This window comes from Stegastes partitus, unplaced genomic scaffold (assembly GCF_000690725.1).
Source record: "Stegastes partitus isolate 25-593 unplaced genomic scaffold, Stegastes_partitus-1.0.2 Scaffold664, whole genome shotgun sequence".
Lineage (NCBI taxonomy): Eukaryota > Metazoa > Chordata > Actinopteri > Pomacentridae > Stegastes > Stegastes partitus.
This window is the reverse complement of record NW_007578395.1, coordinates 23424-41066: the sequence shown is the minus strand read 5'-3', so window position 1 is coordinate 41066 and position 17643 is coordinate 23424. Positions and strand designations below refer to the sequence as shown.

Genomic DNA, 17643 nt, shown 5'->3' with positions numbered 1-17643 from the left:
GAAACCAGCCAAAAAACAGGAGCTACACAAAGTGTGGCTGTTTAATGTCACATTAACGCCACAGCGAAGCTTTTATGATCATTTTTAAACACATTTGTGCACAAATGTCTCTTTAAAGTAGATGTTTTTTTTAAATTGAAAACTAAAATTGTAGTTTTGGATGATTTATTTGACATTCAGCGATAAGTGCTGTTTATTATTAGCGCTGTTTCTGATTGCTTTGGTTGTTTTTTTTTTTACAGAATATTCTGCTCTTTAGTTTGCTGCTGCTGTAAACGGATCAGACCGAACCTCTGAGGGGAACAGTTTTAGTTCAGCCATGATTTAAGCTTCTCTGGAGCTGTTTTTTTTTTTTTCTTACTGTGGCTCAGTTTTCACTGCAGCATGAGATCATGTGACCGCCGGTTGCAGCTAAGTCACCGAATCGTTTGTCTTTTACCGAATCTTTAAGGTGGTTTTGATGAGATATCATTTTATTTAAGTTTCAGGTGGAGACTTACAGATGAGTAGTTCGAGGACTGTGGGAAAGTTTCAAATCTTGCTGATAGATTTGGTCATTTTGGTGATTTTTACAGAAGAAAACACAACTTTTCGTGAGTTTTTGGGTTCAGAGGCTTCTCATCGAGGAAAAACGAGACATAAAACACGATCATATGAATATTATCAAACAGAACTTGTTCCTTTCCGCCCCAGCGACGGCTTTAACTCTGTGTTTTCCGCTGCCTCAGTCACAGTCCCTCCTTTTTTTCTTTGTTCGCTGAGTTTCTCTGGACTCGGTTTTCATTTCTTTCTCAGCTCACTGAGCCAAACCTCCAACAGCCATTAAAATAACATTGGAAAATACCGGCGAAGTATATATATATCTAGAGAGAGAGAGAAAGAGAAAGAAAAAACTGAGTTGACCCCACTTTTTCCTCCTCTCGCTGCTCAAACTTTCCCTCCCTCTGCTCCCTCTCGGGGGTCGGCAGTAATAAAGGTGATTCATTCATGTATGAATGTGATATATCTCCCTGTCCGCCCGCTCGCTGTGTGGCTCTCTCAGGCTTCCTGCTTTTCTCTCCACGTCTCGCTGCTGTCGGGGAGGTGAAGGCAAACAATCGTCTCGCTGCAGCTCGTGTGAGCAGAAGTAATAATACATATATGAGGAGCGACGCAGACGGACGGAGACGGCGCGCTGTTTGCTCTAATTTGTCCTTGTGCTGCTGCTTTTCTTTGCACGCCGAACAAGGCCGCGCAGAAATGGACTCGCTTTGATTTCCAAAGCCAGAATGGATCCTCAATCATCTTTATATTTATGTGCTGAACAAAAACTCTGCTGTTTATTTACTCCATGGAAACAGCACCACCAAAGACGAGAAGAGAGAGAGAGAACTCAGGAAAGCATCAAAAAAAAGAAGGAAAAAGTTGTAAAACTACCACAAAGAGGCTCAAAAGAACAAGTACGGGATTCAACGACGCCGCAGAGAGACACGAAAAGACCGAAAGAGACGAAAACCGGCAGAGAATAGACGCCAAATGAACATTAACACACCTGCAAAAACTATCTGAGTGAGAGAAAAGAGACGGAACCAAGAAAATAGATCAACAAAAACACACACAAAGAGACAGCAAAGACGCAAAAAGACAGCAAAGGGTATCAAGTCCTGCAGCTCTGTGGAAACAGAACGACATGAAGGAGGAGAGAGAACTCAGAGACGCCACAGAAATCAGGAAAAAAGTTGATTTTTTTTTGTAAAACGACAACAAAACGGCACAAAAGAGCAACTACAGGATGCAGAAAGACACAAAACGACCTGAAAAAGATGCAAACCGACACCGAATAGATACAAATTCAACATCAAGTCAGATAAAATACAAAAATTAAAGATGAAAATCCAGCATGTTTCCAACACTGCCGTCTCCCCCGACAGCAGAGCTTTAACCGTTCACACGTTTAGTTGTTTCCATAATTATCTGCTTCGTCTAAACGCTGCCGCAGTTCAGCCGAAAACTTCCTGATTTTTTCCTCTCATGACTGTCGGTCGCAGCCGAGTCACTCTCGGTTCGGTTGTTGCATCAAGAAGAGCAGAATTTTTTTGTTTTTCCAGAACATGGTTGGTGCAAATGATGTGTTTTTGGCAGAATAAAACGATTCTGATCCTGATTTTAAGCTCAGGTTTAGTCACAGATGAGGAGTTCAAAGACCATCGTAAAGCTGAAACTTCAAAGACGATTTCTGCTTTTACAATTTGTGGAAAAATAATTTTAGACACGCCGGCAGGTTTTAAGGTTCAGAAGGTGACATGACTTCTGGATGTTTGTCCTTTTTCAAATTTTTATTTATCAAATTAAATGCTGAAATAAAACAACAAAGCTCAGATGCAGACAATAATATCAACGTTAAATTCAAATAAAGTGTGAACTGGTTTCATATTTCCACGGTTTCTGTCTTCTGAGCAGTCGGTGTGACTTCGTCCTGCTTCACGGAGCTCTGAGACGTTTCTCTCTGGAGAGGTTTCGTGTAAATGAGCTCTTGTGGGTTTTAAGGTTTTGTCTTTTTTTGACATCCAAGGACACCACAGGCCCAGAACAGGCCCAGAACAGGGCCGGCTGTAAACACCGGACCGCTCCGTTACCCTGAACTCGATTCCATCCAGATGCGATGGCGTGCTTCTTTTTTTTTTTTTTTACAGCCGGGATGAGAAAAGGGGTCACGGCAGGTTTAAAATGAGATTTTCTGTTACTGTAAAAATCCACTCCTGCTCTCAGGAACAAATCCCTGGATGTTCTGCGGTGGACGCAGAGCCCGACTCTCAGGGCTTCTCTCGCTCTGGGTTTTATTTTTGTCTGATGTGTGGTTCCTTGAAGAAGTGACGCGTCGTTCCACATGCAGAGATTTAATACGATAAATACGGAGACATAGAAATAAATACAGAGTGAATGATGCAGACGTTCCAGTCGAGCTGTCGAGTCAGCGCTGGACCAAAAACACCAGATACAAAACTATAGATGAGTATTTATCATTATTATTATTATTATTATTATTATTGTTATTATTATTATTATTATTATTATTATTTAGAGATGCCACGATCAGTGAGTTACGTCTTTTTTCACTTCCCTCATTTAGTATCGCTACATAACTATAATTATCCAATAAAAACACAATATTTTACTTATTTTACACGCTAGCTGTAACAAGAGAACAATATTCACATTATTATTGGCAATTTCTGATTTTTGTGTTCTTTTACTCTGACAAATTTCACTCCTTTTTTAAAACTGTATTTTATTCAGCAAATAAATAAAAATAAAAAAGGTTATTTTAAAGAAAAAATATGGACAATAAATATTGGAAAATAGTTTTTTTTTTAAATTTTACTTTTATTTTTTTTGTTATGTCAAATAAAAAAAATAACTGATAGTAAAATCACATAATAAAAGTATTGATTTACATGTCAGCTGTAACAAAAGAATAATGTTCACTTAATTAAAAATCTGTATTTTTCATTACTGGTCATTTTTGGTTTTTATGTATTTTTACACTACTTTTTTTAAAAACGATATTTTAATCAGCAAAAAAAATCTTTATTTTAAAAATACTTATTATCAAGAGAAATATGGACATTAAATATTGGAAAATAGTATTTTTTGTCAAATAGAAAATCTATTTATGGTAAAATCACACGTAAGCTTGTGTTTGGTTTTAAAGCTGACCTGCTGTTTTTTCTACAATCAGTTCAGATGAATCGACTTTCCTGATAAAACCGTGTTTGAAATGGAAGCTGCAGATGCGAGCGGGAGGATCAGAGTTCAGGCCGGGCTCCTGTTTCTTGCGGTCGACTCTTTGCGGTCTGTTAAAAGCTTAAAAACAGGACGGAGCTGAAAACAGACACCAGACGTTTAGCTTCCATCACGAAACCTGACGACTAATCGCCTTTCAATTAGAGCACAAGTGTGTGTTACTGTGTGTGTGTGTGTGTGTGTGTGTGTGTGTGTGTTACTGTGTGTGTTCCTGTGTGTGTGTGATGCTGTGTATGTGTGTGTGTGTGTGATACTGTGTGTGTGACTGTGTGTGTGTGTGATACTGTGTGTGTGTGTGTGTGTGTGATACTGTGTGTGTCTGTGTGTGTGTAGAGCTTCCTCAGCATTCACCAAAATAGTTATTAATGAGATTCGAGCAACTCCACACAGTTGTGAGCCTGTGTGTGTGTGTGTGTGTGTGTGTGTGTGTGTGTGTGTGTGTGTGCTGATTGCTATTAAGCCATTAGTGAACCTCTAAGTGCTAATTACATCCCAGAGTGTTTGTGCTGTTTTCTTTCTCCTCTGTTTTCTCTAATCAGGCTCACTTTAACTTCATTAGTCTCTATTTACATGAAAAGCAGCCAAAGCAGCGTCCTGCTGCTGCTCCACGTCCACAACGTCCGAACCTGAATAATAATAACAATCATTAACGTGAACACGGTTTAATTAGAGCAGAGTCCCGTCACGGCGCCGTTGTTCTTATTTATGGTGCTAAAGTCACGTTTTCTGCATGTAAAGTCTGAAAAATGTCCCCGAGTCGTGTGTTTAAAGTTTCATGACTGTAATTTACCTCAAAGGTTCGTTACTGTGTGATTAATTACAGCAGAATCATCGGAGGTTTAGAAAGTGAATGAAATATTAGAACTTTCAAAAACTGTAACAGCAGTGACAAATATCTGTAAAATATTTATATGGCATTATATATTATATTATACATGCACTATTTTTTTTTTTTTTTTTTTTTACTGTATTTACGTCGTTAGCATATATTACTGATATCTGCCATTATTCGGAAGTAAAGTATACATTTCTTTTTTAGTTGTTTTGTTTTTTTTAACAGAATTTTCCAGTTTTTCTCTTTAAAATTACTGACTTTTTAAAAATTTATTTATTTTTAAATCACAGAGAAACGAAAGATTATTTTACAAGTTGACTATTTAAAAAAAATAAACAAAAAAATGAAAATATAAAAAAATAGTAAAAACTGTAAATAATGTTCACATCAAAAATCTGTAATTTTATAAATTTATTTATTTGCCCATAAAATCACACGTTTAAAAAAAAATATATATATATGTGCATATTTAAAAAAAAAAAAAACAACAACAACTATCCATCAGTTTAAATATGTCAAAAATCTCTAGTTTTACAAATAGAAATGGATCATTTCTAACATTTGACCATAAAATGACTCATTTTTATTGTATTTAAATCAGTAAAAATCCAGTTAACTTCCACATATGTTCTGTTATTCTCACCGCTTTCACATTTACAGTAGTTCAATGTTTTTTAACACATTTTTTGGCGTCCTTACGGCCACGTTTTAACCATTTTGAACATGTTTTCTTTTATGTTCACAGTGTGGAAGGAGAAGAATCATGAAGGATTTAAAGACGGCTGCTGTCACACGGATCATGTTGTGGACCTTGAAGAAACAGGTGAGTGCCTTCAGGTAAGGTCTCTGATAAACATGATGGTTAAATGATGGTTAAACTGACAGGTTTGTACAGTTCAGGGGGAAACATGATGAACAGCCTCCGAAATCTAAAACCAGCCTCCAAGTTTAAAAGTCATGTTGTCTTGCCAAATTAAAATTTTAAAAAAAATCTCCAAAATTGCACCATTTAGCCGCCAAGAAATGGTGAAAACAGACAGAATTCGAAGCTTTTCTCAAACTTTTAATTTGTGCCGTGCAGAAATATTTACAGATGTGAGCTTAAAATCATGACAAATCATTAAAATAAATAAAAATCGTCAAAATTAAAGCGTTTGCTGGAACCAGAATCTGAAAAAAATATTCTGCACTTTTCTGCACAACCGTGAAGCCACTCAGCTGTGACCGACAGTCATGTGGAAAAATGTTTTATTTGGTTGAACTGCAGGCAGTGTTTGCACGTAAGTATTGAAATAAATCAAAAACTTAAGTCCGTCTATGTTTTACTGAAGCGCCAACATTTATTCCTGCAGCTGTGGACACTTAGAGGAATGTAAACCACGCTAATTCCAGGTTTTTATTTCATTTTTCTGAGATAAATAATGAAGACATCCAACTGTATCCCTTCCTGCTGACAGGTCTTTATGTTCTTTGCTGTATTTCTGCATCTTGTCGTTGAGATTTCGTGTCTCTTTGGGGTCTGTGCTGGTTTTTGCAGGTGTGTTAATGTTGATTTTGCATCTATTTTGTGTTGGCTTGCATCTTTTCAGGTCGTTTTGTGTCTCTTTGTTGTGTTGTTGCATCGTGCGGTTCTTCTTTTGCATCTCTTTGTGGTCATTTTACAAAATAATCCAACTTTATCTCTTGGTTTGGTTTTTGCATCTATTTTGTGTTGGTTTGCGTCTCTTTCAGGTCGTTTTGTGTCTCTTTGCTGTGTCATCGCATCATGTAGTTGCTCTTTTGTGCCTCTTTGTGGTCGTTTTACACAGAAAGTCAACTTTCTTCTTTTTCTGACTTCTCTCTCCTTCCTCATGTTGTGGTTCCACAGAGCTGCCGGACTTTATATCTTTACTGTCTTTATGCATCTTCCAGTTGATATTCGGTGGCTCTTTGTGGACATTTTCTTGTTTTAATTAATTGTTTCTGTCTCTTTTTGGAGTTATCTCTTGATTGAGTAGTTTGTACATGTGTGTATGTTGATTTTATTTTATTTTAATCTAGTTTGTGTTGGTTTGGGTGAAAACACTAGAATCCACCCGGAAAGACGAACGCCTCCGTCGTACCAAACGAGCGCCGAACAACACGTCGCGTTAATTTCCAAACATAGCCGATAATGAAGAGGACAAACAGCGAACACACTTCCCTATTTGCCGCGTGCAGCTAACTAGCGGCTAATTAACGCCGCCATTGTTGTGTTTGGAAACTCTAATTCTCGCCGCGGACGAGTCGCCGCGTTCAAAGAGCGTCGCCTCCCCAGAATAAACTCGCTTTACGGGTGTATTTTGGGAACGGTTTTGTTTTGCTCGTTCTGATTAGCGTCCTCAATTACCGAGCATCACACTCATTTCTATGGAAATCATATGCAATTTGTGCTAAATTACGTGCAATCAGAGCTGCTTCTTTTATTATTTTTATTTGCTGCGAATGAGACCGAGGTTGATTCTCGCTTCATTTAGGAAACAGGTTCTGTGCATTTACACAAACTGTAACAACAGAACTGTGTTTATAATTAATCACTGTGACGCCTCATCAGAGGACCCAGAACCAGAGTTTTACCCACGAGGAGCCTGATTATCGTCGTCACAATTCATCGTTTGTTCCGTTTAGAGCAGCGTCGCACAAATTAAATATTGAAATTGATGTTTTTGGGAACTTTAGGAACCAACTTCTAGACTTATGTGTTTTTTTTTGGTGAGTAAAACTAAAAGAATTTGATCTGCTGCCCTTCTAAAGGAATAAAAAAATCAGCTTCCAGAGCAGTCGAGCAGCTTCAGAGCGCCGCTGGTGGGTTTTTATGTTAAAGTCCTGCATCGAGTCCACATTAAGGGCATTTAAGTACGTCCAGAATGACTAAGAATTAGAAATAGCAGCCTAAAAATGTGGAAAAACCACCTTGTTCTGAACCGTGTGGATGTGGTTTTGAACGTCGTCTGTAACTAACAGATAATTAAACTTCTTCTGTGTCTTTTTATTCCTATTTGCCTCCTTATGTGTGTCCTTTATAGTTTATTTCCTCCTCTCAGCCTCGTCTGAATGATGCTGAAATTTAAGAATAAACTCATCTGGACTAAAAAAAACTAAATCTGAGCTTTTCATCCAAGTCACTTTATTTTACAATTTTTCTTTTTCAAAAAATTTGCCAAAAATAAACCGTTTGCTTTAAGTAGATTCTGTGAAAAACAGAAAATTCTGCACTTGTTGTCGCATCCATGAAGCCATGAATGACTCAGCTGTGACTAACAGTCAGGTGACAAAAAATCAGAGACGAGTGTGTAAATCAGCTCATGTGGAGTTATTTTGTTTGGTGGCTCTTTGTGATCACGTTGCATCTGTTCTGTGTTGGTCTGCATCTGTTTCAGCTCGTTTTGTGTCTCGCTGCATCGTGCAGTTGCTCTTTTTAGACAGAAATTCAACATTTTTCTTTCCTTTTTCTGATTTCTGTCGTTCTAACAGCACAAACGAAGAACTGAATAACATTTAAAAAGTGTGAAATGTGAATAAACAGCTTGTTGTTAATAATAGAACAGAAACCGTGTGAATGTGCTTTTCTTTAATTAACAGGTAACCGAGCTGCTCCGTTCTCCCTCCGTCCCTTATACTTTATTCAGTCTTTAGGTTTTCTGTCACCGTCCAGCACAAATTACAGCTTTGCTGTAATTACTGCTTTAAGAATGCACTAAAAACAGAAAACGAACGCCGATAATCACAGGTTTGCTTCGGAAAGCGGCTCCGACGGACACTTTCTCACACTGCTGCTGCTCTTTTTATTTTTTTTTTACTATGAGTAAAGTTCTTGTAAAACAAGTGCCGGGGATCAAGATTCATGAGTCTTTATCTGGGAGATAAAAAAGACAAATGAGCTCAAGAGGCAAAAGAAAATCAACAGAAACCAGCTGGAAAGTGTAAAAACAGGAAGAAATTTTAACTATTTCAGGAAGATTTACATATTTTAGCAAAATCTCTTTACACGTCTCGTAAAAAAAAAATAGCCAAAAAAATAAGTGATTTGTCTGATCAGATTCTGTAAAAAACAAAATATTCTGCACTTTTCTGCACAATCATGGAGCCGTGATCCATCCAGCTGTGCCCAACGGTCATTTTACAACAAATCAGGGAGTTTTCAGATGAAATGCAGGCAGTGTGCATTAAAAACTGACGCCGATAATCACAGGGTTGCTTCAGAGAACGACTCAGACGTCTTCTCACACTGCTGCTGCTCTTCTTATTTATTTTTTAAACATGTTAATGAATGAAGTTCTTGTAAAACAACCACAGAAGATCAAGAAGAAGAAGAAGACTCACGACTGTCGCTGCAGCTTTGAGTCGGAGATAAAGAGACAAAAGAGGTTCGGCTCCATCATAAGAAGAGAAAGAGTTTCCCGGAATAGAAACCAGAGGGAGGAAACTTTGAGGAATTCATGCTATGGAAAAACCAAAAAAAAAAAAAAGGCCTCCATTTCTAGTGTGTGGGGGGTTTCTGGTTTGCAGCCCCCGAGGGAGGGGCAGAAAGAGAAGCCGGGGCAGGAAACGGGGGCGTCTGGATTCGATTTGAGGCCGAGAGGAAAAATAAAATGCTTTGGATTCTTAAAGGTTGGCGGAGCAGCGACAGATGACCACAAAGACGTGAAGAAAAGCAGCAGAAAGGAAAAGAATGAGGCCACGGAGGCAGGAGGGAAGAGGGACGAGGGGGAGACCGGGGAGGAAAGAAAACACACAGAGAGATTTATTCTGCCTCCAAAGGCCCGGCTCAAGTTTATATCTCAGAAATGCAGCAGCACAAAGAGCGGCGCAGGTTAGAGGGACACGGAGAGAATCCTGATGTGTGTCGCCGTCAGGACGGATTTATGGTTTATGTTCCGTCCACAACGTCCTCCAGAGCTCCGCTTAATGAACTTGTGACTGTGACCAATTCTCCTGCAGTGTACAGTAAAATCCTCTCAGTGTTTTATTGTTTCATATTAGAAATTTACATCTTCGGGGCGCCGCTGTAGCTCCCCTGGTGGAGCTGGTGTCTCATGTACGGGGCTACAGTCCCCAACGTGGAGGTCATGAGTTCGAATCCCGCTCATGAACTGTTTCCTCGGGTTCTTCTCCCCGACTTTCCTGTCTCTGTCATGACCGCACCATAGAATAAAGGCCAAATTAACATTTAAAGTTAATCACTGAACCTGCATGCTGTTTGTTTCTGCAACTACACTGTAAAAAATGATTTTTTTATGGAACAATTCGTGTTTATTTTACAGATTTTTCCTGTTATTTTAAATTATAAATAGATCAAATAACATCACAAGAAAAAACAAATCACATAAAAATAAACATTTAAAAAAAAGTTGTACAATTACTCGGTATTCAGAAAAAATAAACTATTTTACAGCTAGTTGCTGTTATTTTAAACAAAAATCTGCATAATAATGTCTGAAAAATGGTTAATTTTCCATAAAGCTGCAGGACTTTATATTCTTTACTGTCTTTATGCATCTTCTAGTTGATATCTGACGTGTCTTTGTGGACATTTTGTGTGTATTTATGTTCATTTTCTTGTTTTATTTTGTTTTTTCTGTCTCTTTTTGGACTTTTGGTTGTTTTTGCATCTATTTTGTGTTGGTTTGCGTCTCCTTCGGGTCGTTTTGTTGCTCTTTTGTGCCTCTTTGTGGAAGTTTTACACAGAAAGTCAACTTTTTTCTTTTATTTTCTATGACTTCTAGTCGACGTCTCTGGTTCTCTCCTCCTCCTCCTTCACGTCGTTCTAATTCTACAGAGCTGCAGGACTTTATATTCTTTACTGTCTTTATGCATCTTCTAGTTGATATCTGACGTGTCTTTGTGGACATTTTGTGTGTATTTATGTTCATTTTCTTGTTTTATTTAGTTTTTTCTGTCTCTTTTTGGACTTTTGGTTGTTTTTGCATCTATTTTGTGTTGGTTTGCGTCTCCTTCGGGTCGTTTTGTTGCTCTTTTGTGCCTCTTTGTGGAAGTTTTACACAGAAAGTCAACTTTTTTCTTTTATTTTCTATGACTTCACTCTCCTCCTTCTTCATGTCGTAATTCCACAGAGCTGCAGGACTTTATGCTGCAGAGAAACAGGAACCTCAGCGAAGAGCGACGAGACGGGATCAGATAAAAGAATCAGTCGGAAACCACACGGGTTCGGTTCTGCTGCTAAATCTTAACGATGTATTAAATGCGTGTATGTTGTCGTTAATTAAGTTCGGCTGAATATATTTTGTCCGTAAACCGTGAGAACGAGAGGCGCCGTTAGCGGAGCAGCGGGAAGCTCGTTCGTCTTGTTAGAGCAGCTCGTTAAAGCGACGGCGGCGGCGTGCAGCTCGACTGATGCAACAGCTGAGGCAGGTAGAGAACAAAAAAAAAACAAAAACGTGACATCGCGAGGAAAACGAACGAAGAGATGAGCTGAAGTTGGAGCGAGGGAAAAAGAGAGCAGCAGAGAGGATTTGTGTCCGGCTCAGTCTGTTCCAGCATCATGAATAGAGACTAAAGATATTAGAATATGAGACAGAGAGAGAGCAGATATCAAAGGGAGGCTGAGAGGATCGGAGGTGGAAATCCTCTTTTTTCTATTCTTCCCCAAAGAGAAATGAGAGCGTTAATCCTCGGGGGCTTACATTTGTTTTTTCCTCTCCCTGTATCTCTGTACTTCAGTATCTCTGCCTTCTGACATCCTCTCTGTTCCCGTCCTGATCTTTTTCCTCACTTTCATTCTGTGTTTCTGGGCTCCGGCTCCGACTGTTAACCATCATCCACGTTCCTCCGGCTCCTCGCAGGGTTTGTGGGTTTTATGATGCACGCTAATCTCGCTGCAAACACATTTATCTGCTCATTCTTTCCTCTTTCTGTTTCCCTCTTTGTGCCGCTGCTGCTGCTTCTGAGCTGTGCGACGGCGCTTATGGGATATTTACATTCGATCTGGAACAAAACGGAGCGACGACGTGCAGGAGAGCCGGAGATGAAGCAGAATTAAAACGAAAAATCAATACGAAATCCAGATCGTCAACCCGGTTCGATCCACGTGGGTTTAAAAGCAGCGCATTGGGGTCACGGAGGCGACTCTGCGGGTGGTTCAGGGCCCATCAGCCTGTAATCTCATATCGCAGGATAAACTCCTCCATTTCTTGCATCCTTTGAGCACCTAAAAGCAATTCCCCTCCTCCTCTGAAATACCATTTTCTCCTGATAGCGGATCCCCGAAGCTTTCAAATTAAACACTGTCACCTGGTTTCATCATTCGGGCGGTTGCGTCACCGGCCGGTTTATCGGCAGACATCTGAGGAGGTTTTTCTCACTAAATCGGGCCCAAAACTTTGTGGATTTAACTCGTTCGGTGGAGAAAACTACTCAGGAGAAAGTTGTGGAGAGACTTGTGGCCAGCTTTATGAGGAAGGAACCAGTCGCTCTAGAACGATGGGGAAGGTGTCTGCATGGAAAATAAGAAACGATAATAATGAAAGAGGCCGTTCAGAACCTGTAGTAACTCTGGTAAAGACGTTAAAAACGATTTGTTGCTTCGAATCTCGCTCAGATCTGGTTTTACAGTCGTCATTTAGATCTTTGTGCTGCTGATTTAAATGGTCACGGTTATTGTGTGGCCTTAAAAATTGCAAGAATCCGCAGAAGGAGAACCTGATTTTAATCTATACGGTCTTTTCAAGCGGCTGCACGATCACGGACAGAATGATTATTTACAAGATTATGTCGACGGATGCTGAGATGATGATTATTCGTGCTACATTCCTCCCCAAAAAAGAGTTTAAATAATCTACTAGAGGCTAAATATGAACAAAACTGCACCCAAAACTCCTCACTGGCTGAACATCTGCTCATCAATAGATGCCATAATTTCCAGATGTTCCCTGAACGCCTCCCGTGCAGCTCCAGTAGAAGCTTCTCCATCAGTTACTGCAGAGAGACCAAACATGAGCTTGAAATCAGGAGTTCTGACGTCAGATTTACCTGAAACCAGGTGATTTTATCCACACGGACGGTTTTCTTATTAAACGTTGAAATAGAAAACCAAAGTCATGACTAATATAAATCACTAATATAAATACAAATCTTCGTTTTTGGTGCTTTTCTCTCATTTCAGCAGATTTTTCTGAGCATCTGCAGGTCAACAAACTCTGAGTTTTAAATAAAAAAGACCCTCTAAGAACCTTTAACTCGGAGTAAATGATGCTGACAGTATCATCTGACTGCTGCACGTTTGTGTCTCGCCGTAGAAATCTGTATTAAAACGATCGGTTCTGCTGTTTTCACACAACAGTCTGTTAAAAAAGCTGCTTTCAGTTTGGATTCTCTTAGAAATGAAGGATTCTGCCTCCAGAACATCTCGCGTCTCGTTTTGGGGCATTAAGCCGACGCTCGTAATCACGGCCGATTAATCTCACCGACGTCCACAAACGGACCAATCGGGACGCAGCGTCTTTAACTCAGTTCTGATTTCCAGGAAAAACCAACGCGGAGCGAGTCAAAGGCAGGTTTTGGGTAACGGAGCGCTGAGCGTGGGAGGACTGACCTCTCCTCAGGATTTCATCGATGGGAGCTGCTCTGTATCTGCCTCTGGATCAGTCCGCCGGCCGATAATCGATGCTGTGGAGGGCGTTAGAGCTCTCCTCTGTGTTTGTGTGAATCCTGAGTCCTGCTTCTTATCGCCGCCGCCAGCCGCCGCCGTAGAGCTGATGGTTTAACAGGTTAACTCTGGAGACGGTAAAACTGAAGCCAAACCAACATTCCTGTAAAATGCTGTCGTTATTATAATTACCTCCACTAGCTAACGACTGGAATTCAGGGTAAAACATGAGCTTCACTGTTTAACTAGATAACGTTAGCTGCTTTGTGTTGATTTTTGAGTTTTATTGTCGTTTTCTGTCACGTTTTTGTCCCTTTGAGTCGTTTTACGGCTCATTTTTCTTTTATGTCTCATTTGTGGGTCATTTTATGTCTCGTTTTTGTGTTGTTTTGTGTTTGATTTGGGCTCTTGTGTGTCTTGCTTTACTCATTTTGTGTTAATTTTTGTCTTGTTTTTGTCCTTTTGTGTCTCCTTTGTGACGTTTTCTGTCTTATTTCTCGTTTATGTCTTATTAATCGTTGTTTTGTGTCATTTTATGTCTAGTTTTTGTCACGTTGTGTCTCCTTTATGTCTTCTTTGTCTCGTTTTTGTACTTTTGTTGTCTTGTTTTTGTCCTGTTGTGTCTTCTTTGTGTTGTTTTCTGTCTTATTTTTCTTTTATGCCTCTTTAATTGTTGTTTTGTGTCATTTTATGTCTAGTTTTTGTCACGTCGTTTTGTGTCTTCTTTTTCTATCTTCTTTTATGTTGTTTTGTCTCATTTTTGTACTTTTGTTGTCTTGTTTTTGTCATGTTGTGTCTTGTTTTTCTTTTGCATCTTGCTTGTGTCATTTTGTCTCATGTTTTTCTTGTTTGTGTCTCATTATTGTTGTTTTGTGCCTTATTTTTCCTTTGTATCATGTTTGTGATGTTCTGTTGTGACGTTGTTTGTCTCTCTTTTGTCTCCTTTCTGTCTTTTTGTGTCTCATTTTTGTCATGTTGTGTCTGATTAGTGATATTTTGCCTCTTGTTGGTGTCAAACTTTTTCTTCAGTTCCCTTCGACTTTTGCAGTTTGTGTCTGTATTTTGTAGAAACCGAACCATCATGTGTCACAGTCAGCTGGTTGCTGTTCGACTGAAGCTCATCAGGTTTTACAAACATCAGGAACGTTTCTGCAGATGAATCACGTCCAACCGTCGGTGTGACACAGAGAAAACATCCGTTTAAGACGCTGATTTGAGCAGATTTCGGCGCCGGATTCTTGCATCTGCAGCAGGAATCCTGAAGGAGCCACACAGTCACAGATCCTGCAGAACTAACATCATGTGGACCATCTGCTGTGACTTGACTCCAGCTCCGTACAGTAAACCAGATCAGCACACGAGGCTCTGAGCTGCTTTTAATGTGTTTTGGTGAAAGCAAACTGCAGTTTCACTTCATTCTGGAACCGTTTCAGCCGTTGTCAGCATTGCATTACACTGCAGATAATGCACGTGAAATCAACTTAGACCGGAGAGGAACTAACCTGAAGCTGGCGCGCGGCTGAAGTTCTGCTTCCTGACGAGATTAATCCGCCGCCGCCGCCAGCGTTTGGCTGAGGAGAAGCTCTGTGGCTGAACGGCCTCGGAGCCGAAACGCAGCATAATTTAGAAACTATCTCCACAAATCGTAAAAAGAACCAAAACAAGTGGAGGCTCCTAATGTGCTGCTGTCTGCCGCTGGAGGATGAAATAAGCGAGAAGCTGCACAAACAGCCACAAAAAACACGAGCAGGACCGTAAATCTGCAGCCATTTGCAGCCAGAGGAGACCGAGGCTCGCTCTGATAACAGCCTTTGTTCTCTTTTCTGCCTCGTTCTCCGAGACAGACACCAAACCAGCAGGTTGTCACGGTGACAGCAGAGGTCATCCCGATGAATGCCTCCTATTATGGGACGCGGTGCTCGGATCCCGTCTTGGAGGTCGAAAGGTTAAACGTCCAATCAGAAGCTAAAACCCTCTGAAACCGAGAATCCTAATAAACCGGATCAATAGATGTCAATGAGGTTTCACAGCAGCTGCAGAGTTTAATCCACAGAAAGCTCATGAAGGAAAAGCTTCGTGGCTGATGGAAGGTTTAGAGCCTCGCATACGGATAAATGACGAAACTCTGCAGAAAGTGTCCTTAAAGTGAAGCTGGAAGAACGGTCACAACGAACTTTAGAGTTCCTCTGATACAGAAAACCTGACGACGAATTCATCTTTAATGTGCGAACGAGTCAGAAGATCATCCATCAGAAAACCAGAATGTTGATTTATTGACAGACAGCAAAACATGTTTTGGGCTCAACAGTGTTTGAGTTGCGACAGCATCTAATGAAATTATGTTCAACCAACAAACATTATTAAGTTTGTGGAATTGGCTTTAACTCTTCAATCAAATTTTAATTAACTGTCAGAAATGGTCTGTTCATGGTAAGACAGAGAAGAGGAAATAGAAAGAATTTCCGTTCGCCTGAATTTAGTTTTAAATCAACTAATGCAGAAATTCAAGTTGAAGCTACACACGATATTAAGTTGATGCAACATCAGTACATTAACTCATTAAAATAATGTTTGAAACGTTCCTAAAACTGTCAAATATATTTATTTTTTTAAAACTGTGCAACCATGCATTTAATTAGAAAGTGAAAATAGGTCTCCTGGATTATTTTTAAAGTGCATGTTTGAGTTCAGACAACTTGTAATAAAATTAAGTTCAAACAACAACTTACATTAAGGTCGACGAATTAAGTGTCTGAAATTGTGCAGGTTTGTTCAAATTCTGAACTCAAGGCGGGAAAAAAAACAACTTTATCGAGCCAGTTTCATGAAGTTATCTCAACCTAAAAATCCTATAAATCAACGAATGCAGACATTTGAGTTTAAATTAGACACAATATTAAGTTGATGCAACATTATTGTGTCAAAAAAACTCACAAAAATGTTTTGTAAGTGGTGGAAACAGGTTCCTTTAATTACTTTGTACAGTGAACTATTTATGACCAAAGTCTAGTCGGGTGATCGGTGTGTTTGCAGGTCCAGAATCTTCAACAGTTCATATCCACGGTAATGATTCTCTTCTTTAAATCTGCGTCAGTCTGTTTTAATCCACACCCGGTTTGTTTTCTGGGCCTGGTGCGACCCGCCGTCTGCGAGTCTTTCCATGTATTTGTCTTTTTCCAGTTTGCAGCCTGCAGTTGAAGGATTACGCTACGGCGTTCTGAAATCGGCTCGTCAGCCTGCCAGCCACAGATAAGCACACTCAGGATCGATTAGATCTGCCTTTAATCTATTCAACTTTTCTTTTCTCTTTTTCCCTCCTCCTCTCTCTCTCTCTCTCTCTTTTTCCCAGCGAACAGAAAAATGCTTAGTATGGGAGATGTGAGGTTGTTGATACGGTGACTTTGGGAACATGTGGCCGAAGGGCGAACGCATTGTGAGCCGCGTTTTCAGCCATGAGATCATATTAAGTATGAATTTTTACAAGTCCTCTTTAACAAGCTGCTGCGGGCAAATACCAGCTAAACAAATGTGAATAATTTTCTATTAACCGTGAAGGACAGAGATCATTAGCGACGGAGACAAAAACGTCTTTATGAGGGCAGGAAAAGCATGAATGAAAGCCGGTTCTACAATAAACGCACACAGACACACAAAACAAACTCACCTTTAGCTCATCACTGTGCTTTATTTTGAAGGTTGTCCTTCCTGCACGGCGACACAGATCCGCCTGGAAGAGACGAGAGAAGACGGAAATGTACATTAACTACATGTAAGAGGCAGTTTATCGACGGGAAGCGATGCAGAGAAAATTACACAACAACGCTGTAATTAGATGAGTGTTAATTAGCCGTCCCATCACATGTAATTACTCACAGAAACAGGAAGAAAAACCAAAACAAACTGACAGCTTTGACTCGCGCATATCAAATATTTTCAGTCTCTCATGCAAATATAAACGCTGAAAACTTCCCAAACGAACCTTTTCTGGCCTCTGAACGAACACCAAGCTGCCACGCGCCGCTTCCTTCGGCTCTGATAATGAATTTATGAATGTGTAAAAACGGGTTCCAGCCCATTAGAGGAGGCGTCGGCTCAGACAGCCGACAGCGTTCCAGCAGAGATGCTGCAGAGATTCTCAGACATTTCTCTGCCTTCAGCGTTTACCTCCATCAGAACAGCTGTACGGCGGCGACATGCACGACGGCAGCCAAGAGGACGCTTCGCTCGGGTTTTCAGCTCGGTTCTGACTCAACAAACTACAACCTGCAGCTGGTTTAACGCCGTAAAGTCTGATGTTCAGATCAGAAAGCTTCAGCCTCCACTGCTGATTTATTACAGTTTGCATCACATCAGGACTAAAAAAAGGACAAAAGAAGGTTTAAATGTTGATTAAAACATGAAT

At 40.0% G+C, this 17643-nt stretch overlaps 1 protein-coding gene across 1 annotated transcript in view; it reads right to left on the bottom strand.

Moving 5' to 3' along the window:
* Positions 1-16970, bottom strand: part of cdh11 (cadherin 11, type 2, OB-cadherin (osteoblast)) — a 60649-nt gene extending 43679 nt beyond the window's left edge. The window contains exon 1 of the mRNA XM_008290273.1: positions 16906-16970. The gene's annotated coding sequence lies outside the window, so the exon portion shown is untranslated. The remainder of the gene's footprint in view (positions 1-16905) is intronic.
* Between the last annotated feature and the right edge of the window lie 673 nt (positions 16971-17643).